The sequence below is a fragment of the Elephantulus edwardii genome, unplaced genomic scaffold (assembly GCF_000299155.1).
Source record: "Elephantulus edwardii isolate Elephantulus edwardi_28Jun2011 unplaced genomic scaffold, EleEdw1.0 scaffold00051, whole genome shotgun sequence".
NCBI classification, from domain to species: Eukaryota; Metazoa; Chordata; class Mammalia; order Macroscelidea; family Macroscelididae; genus Elephantulus; species Elephantulus edwardii.
The window spans coordinates 10,922,176-10,932,119 of record NW_006399801.1 but is presented as its reverse complement, the minus strand read 5'-3'; the positions used below and the strand labels follow the sequence as shown (position 1 = coordinate 10,932,119).

The window sequence follows — 9,944 nt, the reverse complement described above, 5'->3', positions numbered from 1 at the left end:
GTATGGTTGGGCAGGGGAGTAGCAGAGGTATAAAAGGAGGGGCAGACATCAATTTGGGGCTCTCAGCTGGATGCTGCTGTGTCAGCATGCGGGAGCCCGGGTTTGCACTGGAAATAAACTTTGCTAATTCGGCTCATTGGCTCGCTGATTTTTTGGGACTCGCTCCGTTACATAGTGAAAATATCATCAGCAATTCAATGAATAGGTGAGAATAATCCAATCACATCTCTAATACCCTTGCTAAAACAAGATCAGTAAATCTCACATTCCAAAAGTGGGAGGGGCTCCAAGAAGGTATAAGTACTGTGGAGAGGAGAAAGCTCATCATTCTGTAAACAAAGACACTGTTGGAAGGTTCATCCAACAAGGACTTCGGAGAAAGCACCTCTCACACATCTGTCCAATTAGATACTGTTGAAAGGTTCATCCAACCAGGAGTCTCCCCTTGTCTGCCACACCTGTAAAGGAGAAGAGAGCGTCCAAGGCAGCTAGGAAGAGAAGACGAGACCAGGACAAGGACAAGAGCTTGGGTGACGACACCAACATGCTAAGAGTGGGAGCCAAGTACCAGGCTCAGATTCCTGACTTTGATCCAGGTGCTACAAACTACGTGGATAACGACGTTGGAGGCACACTCCTGTGGTCTCCACATCACAACATCCCGGATGCCACGCTGGCTGAGTTTATTGCCCATGCAAAGGAAGAGCATGCATACAATGAGGAGCAGGCACTTGCCATGTTGTTCTGGCATAAATACAATATTGAAAAGGCCATTGCTGACCTCCCTATCTACACACCAAAGCCAGAGAAATGGACTGAGGACGAAAAAATCCTATTTGAAAAAGCATTTAAAGGGCAAGGGAAGAAATTTGAGGGTATTCAGAAAAAGCTTCCAAAGAAAGAGATTCGCAGTCTTGTAAACTATTACTATTCTTGGAAGAAAACTCCGACTGGGAGAAAGGTGCGTAAAAAAGAGAATCAACTACATAACACATCTACTAGCTGTGATGAAGATGTCAAGAAAACACCTCCACAGCAAAGGGACGTTTGTGGTCCTGAAAGAAGCCATGAAAAGGGTCATGCTGAACAACCTGTCCAAAGTTGTGAGGCCAACCAAGGAAAGAAAGAGTGTCAGAGGTCACAGCCTGACCACCACACTCAGAGGTCTGAACAGAGCCCCGCTGGTGACACATATTTAACCCAAAAAGATGTGATCACAGTTAGCTGCAGTCCCAATGCAGCCAACACCGTCCCGAGGCAACTGGATGTGGAACTGACGTCTCCCAGGGGGCAGCTTCATCAGGCTGCACAAGAAAACCGTGCACTTCACAGGGAGTGGAAGGCAGTGTGGAAGAATTCAGACCTCCCAGGTCAGATCAGAAAATCAGTGCCCATTGGACCGTACAGGAACAGCTTCTGGCAGTGCAAGGTGTTGAAAGATACGGTCATGATTTTCAAGCGATCGCAGATGCCATTGGCAAAAAGATGGCGGACCAAGTGAAGTACTTCTTGGTTACCTACAGGCAGCAGTACAAAGCTGAAGACGTCTTGCAGAGGTGAGAAGCAGAGCAAAGAGCCCAGGCTTCCAATGATGCTTCAACTCACAGAGCTGGGACAAGACAGGCTTCTCATGAGCCAGCAAGGGAGCCTCACACCTCACAGGCCCCTCAGACTTTGCATCAGTTGCCCCCCAAGTGTCATCATTCACTCCAACACCAACAGACCCCAGGGCCGCTCTGAACCAGCCTTCACCAATGTTTCTGCCTGGTGCTCTTGCTCTCCCAGGGCCTTCGCCATTCCAGCACCAGCAGCCTGGGTTCATCCAGCTTCCACTGACTTACAATTACGTTCAATTTCCAGGGCCGCTCACTTACGTAACTACTTCTCTGCCACACCACGGACCCTTTAGACCAGTGTTAGGCAGTGTGGTCAACAGCTAGGTCTACTTACCAGGGTTCCAAGAGGGTCACGGGCCTCCCTTTACTAAAAATTAAAGTGGACAGAGTAACTCTCCACCACCCTCCATCATTGTGTTAATGCACCTTTCACTGCAGCGAGAAAGTGAAAGGAATGTCCTTTCTTTTATCAAGGAGAATGGGGCCGTGGATTGCTTCAGTGTCAGCCGACCAACATGTGCAGATGGCTGATGAAGTTTTCTGTTGACTGGACTAAAATGTTAGAGAACACAAAACTTCCATTGGCCGTCTTTATAGAATATACGTTCAGCAACGTGATCTTAAAGAAGAAAAAATATATCAAATATTTGATATCACAAAAAGTTGTTTTTTGGTGCAACCATTGTGGAAGGCAGTGTGGCGCTTTCTCAAAAAATTGCAAATAGAGATACCATTTGACCCAGCAATCCCATTACTGGGAATATACCCCAGAGAGACCATGTCTGCCATCCAAGCAGATATATGCACACCCATGATTATTGTAGCTTTGTTTACAATAGCAAAGAGTTGGAAGCAGCCTAAGGTCCCATCAACAAACGAATAGATAGAGAAGCTGTGGTATAGCCACACTATGGAATACTACGCAGCATTGAAGAAACAAGGAACTCATGCAATATTATTCAAAGTGGGTGACCCTGGAGGACATTATGCTGAGTGAAATATCTCAGTCACAAAGGGACAAATACTGCATGGTGCCACTGTTGTAGAATGGGTCTGACATCAGGGTGGGGGCATGGCAGAAAAAACTGGATAAATTATGTATATTGTACTGAAACAGATGAGGGAAAGAACAGATTACAAGTGATATATTGTTATGTTGTTGTTATGTGCCGTCGAGTCGCCTGCGACTCATAGCGACCCTATGTACAACAGCCCTACACTCCACTCTGTCCTGTGCCAATCGCACTGTCTCTGACACACCCATCCCAATTATCCCAGTCACTGAATCAATCCACCTCATAGAGGGCCTTCCTCTCTTGCGCCGTCCCTCCACCCTCCCAAGCATGATGTCCCTCTCTAAGGACCAGTCTCTCCTCACAACATGTCCAAAGCATGTTAGACAGAGCCTCAGAATTCTTGTCTCCAAGGAGCCACCCGGTTTAACCCTTTCCAGGACAAACCTGCTTGTTTTCCTAGCAGTCCATGGTATTCTCAATACTCTTCACCAGCACCACAGCTCAAAGGCATCAATTATCCTTCTATCCTCCTAGGTCATTGTCCAACTCTCTGATGTATAACAGCTGATTGCGAAGACCATGGCCTGTATCAGATGCACCTTAGTCTCCAAAGAGATACCATTGCTTTTCAGCACTTTGGAGAGGCCCCTAACAGCAGACTTTCCCATGGCAATATGCCTTTTCATTTCCTGGCTGCTGGTGCCAAGAGTGTTGACTATGGAGCCAAGCAAATTAAAGCTATGTACAATCTCAATCTCTTCACCATCCATCCTGATGCTGCCAGTTGGTCCAGTGGTGAGAATCTTTGTCTTCTTGACATTGAGCCTCAATCCATATTGTAGGCTGCAGTCCTTGACACTCTGCAGCAGGCGCTTCAGGTCCTCCTCAGTTTCAGCAAGCAGGGTTGTGTCATCTGCATAACGCAGATAGTTGATAAATTGTCCACCAATCTTTTTTTTTTCTTTTTTTTTAATTGTCCACCAATCTTGACTCCACATTTCTCCTCATAGAGCCCTGCCTCCCTGCTAATCTGTTCTGCATATAGGTTGAAAGATATCCCATCTCCATACCTTTTCAACCTATATGCAGAAGTGATATATGATTGAGTATTATGGTTAGCACAGGAATCTAGAATTAAGGTTGCATAGAGAAGTGTACTCGGGGTGGTGGGTCGGGGGAAGGGACGTGGGAATTGTATAATAATGAAGGACTTTTTTTTTCTCTCTTCGGAGGAGGAAGCGAGCTGGTGGGGAGGGGTGGGCAGGAAGAAAATTGCAGCAATGAATGAATGGAAATCCAAAACCGCTGTAAAAATAAAAAGTTGTTTATGTTGTTCTGGCTTTCTAGTTCGTTTAGGAAGCTTTGGTGGCCTGGTCGATACGGAGTTGGCCGTCACGCAAAGGCAGCCTGCTAACCCAACAGCAGGCTCGGTTCACCGAGCCCCCACCAAGTACTCATTTTCTTGTAGTTCCTTATTTTTCCCGTTTTTTTTTTTTGTTTTTTTTTTAGTCAGGGCTCATCATATTGCAATATTAGCTGAGGAATTGTGAAAACTCCTTAAATTTCTTAACGATGTTTCACTTTTTTTTTTTTTAATAGAAAGGGATAATTTATTGGATTACCCGGGGTTTGTAGGGTGGGATGCAGGGGGAGACCTTTCTGCACCATGGGTGGGACATGAGTGGAGCTGAGTCAGAAGACGAGCACTGAGGGTTAGAGTGGAGGATGCCAGAGCTGGGAGCTGCAGGGAGTCGATAATGGAAGGGGGGTGGGGGGAGGTCTCCACGAGGCCGGAGAGAGGACATCAAGGACGGTCTCCAACGGCCCAGCCCAGATCTGGACTTGAGGACAGTGAAGGGGGCTGAACCTTGGTCTGTGGGGAGTAGCGGGGTCTCAGCCCAGGGCGTGGGGCTGGATATGCCCTCTGAGGGGTCTGGGGGCCCAAACTGGGGTTCCGTTGGCTCAGCAGGGGGTTGACAGGCAGGGGTCCTGGGGCTCTAGCGGACCACGACCCTCACCGCACTCTCCTTGGTCACCATCTTGTCCAGTCTCCGGGCGACCCACGGGATCTCCTCCTCCTCTTTACTCATCATCGCCCGGAGGAGCGCCCCACGCTGGCCAGTCCCCGGCTCAGACTAGCCTCCGCTGCCTCCGCCTCCTGCACCCTCCCAGCCTCCGAGTCTGTGGCCCCCAAACGCCCACACCCGCAAGCCTCGGCTCCAGCCCGCTGCAGTGGCCGCCGGGCAGTGAGATGTTTCACTTTTTAAATAAAGAAATAATTTATTAAATAAATATTTTCTTATGTTAGGAGTGAAAAACTAAATAGCCTGTACTTGAGATTTTTTTTTTTTTTAAATTTCACTCATTATTGCACATTTTCGTCCTTTACCCCTCCCCTGGTCCGCTTTGCAATGTACCGCTTATTCCAGATTATTGTCATAGTATAATGGGTACTCATATTCCTTTTAAACAGTTCTTTCCTTCGTTCCCATGAATGCAGTGCACATTAACACAATCATTTCTTTTTCTCTCCCCAATCCTCCTGTCAGTACTGTTTTATAACGGGTATTTATCCTACTGTGACTTAGATACCTCACTCAGCATAAACGTCCTCCAGGCTTTCACTTGTTGTAGAATGGTTTACAAGTTACATTGTTTTTCAGTGCTGGGTGGTATTTCATTGTGAGGATGTCCCTTTTTTTCCCCTATCACTTGTTTGTTGATGGGCATTTGGGTTGCTTTTATCTCTTTTGCAATTGTGAATAATTCAGCAATTTACATGGATGTGCATACAAAAAAAAAAAATAAAATGTGCAGCCTTTCAGCTCTATTGAGAAACAAACACCACTGCAGCAAAGGGTCTTTCTCTACCTCTTTACTTTGAAGGGATTACTGATCTTCCTCTTCTGGGACTTGTTTTTGTTGTTACGTGCCGTGGGATCACCTGTGACCTTATGTACAGCAGTTCTGACATCTGCCCGATTCTAAGCCAATCTCATCATCTCTGACAGACCCATTCCTACTTCTCCAGTCACTGACCTTCTCATCTGGGATCTTTCTTTTCTCTGCTGTCCCTTCACCCTTCCAGGCATGATGTTCCTCTCCAAGGATTGTTCCCTCCCAGTCACGTGCCCAACATATATGAGATGGAGCTTCAAAATCCTTGCCTCTAGGAAGCTGAATCGAAGAAGCTGAAGTTGTTAACAATATCAGTCTCTTCTCCATCCATCATGAAGCTGTCTTTGCCCAGTGGTGAGAATCTTTGTTTTCTTGACCTTCTGCAGCAAATGCCTCAGGCCCTCCTCACTTTCAGTAAGCAAGTGTGTCATCTGCATTACACAGGTTGTTGATGAGTCTTCCTCCAACTCTGATGCCACATTCTTCCTCATAGAGCCCAATCTCCCAGATGATCTGTTCTGCATTTAGTTTGCAAAGGTGTAGAGATAGGATGCCTCCTTGACTGGAAGCAAACCTTTCCTGATTCTGAACCATGCAGTATTTCCCTGCTCTGTTCTGACTACTGCTTTCTGGTCCAAGAATAGGTTTTACATGAGTACAAGAAAGATTAGCCACAGTTTGTTGTGATCCACACAGTCAAATGCCTTTGCATAGTCAATGAAACAGATAGACATTCCTCTATTACTCAGCTTTTACCTTCATCCCTGGCTCCTTTCCTTTCCTCTCAACTACATTCTCCAACATAGGCTTGTCCCAGGCAGAGAGTATTTTTGAGCAGAGCATGTTGTTGTTGTGTTGTTATGTGCCGTTGTGTCACTTGTGACTCATAGCGACCCTATATGCAAAAGCTCTGAACCCAGCTCTACCCTGAGCCAAGCTTATTGTCTGACACACCTATCCCCATTGTCCTAGTCAGTGAATGAATCCATCTTCTTAAGGGTTTTCCTCTCTTGTGCTGTTTCTCGACTCTCTCAGCATAATATCCCTCTCTAAGGACTGATCCCACCTTGCAACATGTCCAGAGTATGTCAGATGGAGCTTCAGAATCATTACTTCCAAGGAGCAGCCTGGTTTTACCCTCTTGAGGATTAACCTGTTTGTTTTCCTAGCAGTCCATGGTACATTCAATACTCTTCTCCAATACCACAGCTCAAAGACATCAATTCTCCTTCTATCATCCCTAGTCATTGCCCAGCTTTCTGATGCATAGCAAGTAATTCAAAAGACCATAGCCTCGATCAGGTGCACTTTAGTCTCCTGACAGACATCACTGTTCTTCAGTACTCTGGAAAGCACTGACCAAGCCAAAATCAGAGGGTTCCTCCAGAGCCAATGTTTGTCTGGCAAGGGAGACTGCACCAGAGCATTCACTCCATGTAACAGAGATCTTTGACAGACTTTCCAAATGCAATATGTCTTTTGATTTTTTTTAACTGCTGATAGCTGGGGTGTTGACTGTACTCCTTAACTTAAGAGTGAGATCTTCTAAAAAATAGGATCCATGAAGCCAGTCTGCTTCTTTGCCTCCATCACTGGGTTGGAGCAGCTCAGCTATGCCCACTATAGTGCTCAGCACATGGGACATACTCAAAGAAGTTATTTACCTTTTTTTTAAAAATAGGTGAGGTACAGGTGTAAACTGAGCTCAGGGCACATGAGAATCCTCCATATTTCCTGTTTCCCAGTCCCCACTGCTGTGGGCAGAGGTTCCTGGAGACTGTGTCTAGCTGAAAGGGGAACAGCAAGGGTGAGGATCTGGAAGTAGGACTGTAAGAGTAGACATCAGAGCAGCACTTCACGTAGGCCCACAGGACAAAATGGAAAGGGCTGAGGGCGTGTCCCTGGGGGCTGTATCCCTGAGTGGGAATTATTGGAGGCATGTCTATGGGGGTTTATGTGCCATTGACATTAGGTGTCACTGAATCTATTGCAAACTCATAACAATCTTATGACAACAGATCAGACATATTCTTGAATGAACAAATGAATTAACCAATATATGGGTATAAGGGCAAAACTTTTCTTTTAAATTTATTTATTTATTTTTCATTTCAATGAACATCTACAGAGATTTTGGAATTCCATTCATTCATTGTTGCACCCTTCTCCCCGCCCACCCACCCCCTCCCCCCAGGGCATAACTTTTTTATGAAAGGAGTCCATTTTGCCAAAGAGACACTGCAGTTTTTAATTGCTGTCAAAAAAAACCCTTGCATAACCACTGAAGTAAGAGAAGTGGCTGTATGCATTTATTTGTAATAACAAATAATCATATTTTGTATGTGTGTAAGACTTTTCATTTTCAAAACACATTAAAAACATTAATTTTTACAATGGCACCGATGAGATTGAAACTAGAAGGAGAATTTGAGGAATGCAATTTTAATCATCAATTTTACAATTTGGCAGGTAATTGCAACTCCTCCTACTGGGGCAGTAAACACATTCCAGGCCACCTCCTCCTCCATTAAGAAAAAAAAGAAAAAGAACAAAGGAACTTAATTGTCGTCCATCATGCAAGAAAGAAGTGGAGCTTTCCTAGGAAAACTCCCAGGGGTGGGAAAGGGTTTTCATGCACCTGATTGAAAACAAAAACAAAACAGTCGCTGTCAACTCAACCCTGACTCACGCTGACCCCATGTGTGTTAGGATACAGCTATGCACTACAGGATTTTTCTTGACTCAGTTTTCAAAAGCAGATCACCAGACCTTTCTTTTGAATTGTTTCTGGGTTGACTGGATCTCCCGACATTTTGGTTAGATGCCAAGCTCTTACCTGTTGGCATGTACCTGACAGAGAAAAGCTTTTGCTCACCTTTGGGTTGCCTTTGGATCCAAGTATCTGGAATTCTAAGGCTCAAGCTTAAGATGATCATAAATACTGGAGGTTCTCATTTTGGACAAATCGATAGGAAATTTTGTGAGGCCATTTGATAAAGTTCAGCCAATAATCCCAGACCATTAAAAAAAAAAAAGGAAGAAGGTGATCAAACATACGTCTCCACCCAGTCCCCTTTCCCTTCCAGCTCAGAGGCTGCTTACACTGTCCTGTAGCTCATCAGGCCTCTGGCCTTGGACACTGTGTCTCTGGACCCTGTGGTGTGGCACTGGATGGTCCTGGCTGCAGCCCCTACTGCCCCCCTCCACCTGTACCTCTTGCTAATACTACAAGGAATCTGACATTCGATAGCTGGACAATTTGGCTGTTTTATTTTGGAATTCGTGTGTATCATGAAGCCTGGCTGAACTAAGTTTTACATATATATTTAAAAAAATAAATAATTAAATAACATTAATTTTGTATCTTTTAACTCTGTGATAGGATTTGGGGGTTTTTGTGTGTTTTTTTGTGATAGCATTTGTAAGTAATGCTTAACTGTGTATTATAAAATAGAGTGGATTCTTTAAAAAAAGGTGATGATTCCACGGCATTCTGAGTCATATTTGAGTACTTGGAGGAGAAATTTATCAGCATCATCTGGAAGTTGGCTGATGTATAGAGTTTATGGACCCATAGTAGCTGGGCAATACAGAGTTACTTCTTGAGTTTTCTGAATCTCTAGATTCTTCAGCTAGAAGAATGGAGAGCCTGTACGGCCTCTGTATCCATAGGAAGTATAGCCTGCTGCTGGAAGCTGTCCTTCTGCTAAAGGCTGTCCTGATGCCATTAGGCAAGGCCTCCTGTCTCTCTTCCTTCCATCCACAGAGTTGTCCCCAAGCAACTCCAGTGCATTCGTCAAGAACAGGTTGTTGTTGTTATGTGCCGTCAAGTCACTTGCAACTCATAATGACCCTAGGTACAACAGCTCTAAACTCTGCTCTATCTTGTGCCAATCACACTGTCTCCGACACACCCATCCCCATTACCCCAGTCACTGAATCAATCTACCTCATAGAGGGCCTTCTCCTCCTGTCCTGTCCCTCCACCTTCCCAAGCATGATATCCTTCTCCAAGGACCGCTCTCTCCATACAACATGACCAAAGTATGTTAGATGGAGCCTCAGAATCCTTGCCTCCAAGGAGCCACCCAGTTTAACCCTCTCCAGGATTAATCTGTTTGTTTTCTTAGCAGTCCATGGTCATACCCTCAATACTCTTCTCCAACACCAAAGCTCAAAAGCATCAATTCTCCTTCTGTCCTCCCTAGTCATTCTGTCCTCCCTGATGCATAACATGTGATTGCAAAGACATTTTTTTCCTCTGTACTAAAATGTCAAGAACATAGAGATAGGTAATTATCCAAAATTTAATGTAAGTTGTTCTTGTAAAATATGTTTACGGCATTGAAGTCTATAGGGGAGAGAATAGTCTAAAAGTATTATATTTTAGGGCATTATTTTTATCGTAGGAGTA

The 9,944-nt window shown here is 44.9% G+C and overlaps 1 pseudogene; it reads left to right on the top strand.

Annotated features, from left to right (window-relative positions):
• Nucleotides 1–544: 544 nt before the first annotated feature.
• LOC102845685 lies at nt 545–1,740 on the top strand (annotated as a pseudogene).
• Nucleotides 1,741–9,944: the final 8,204 nt, after the last annotated feature.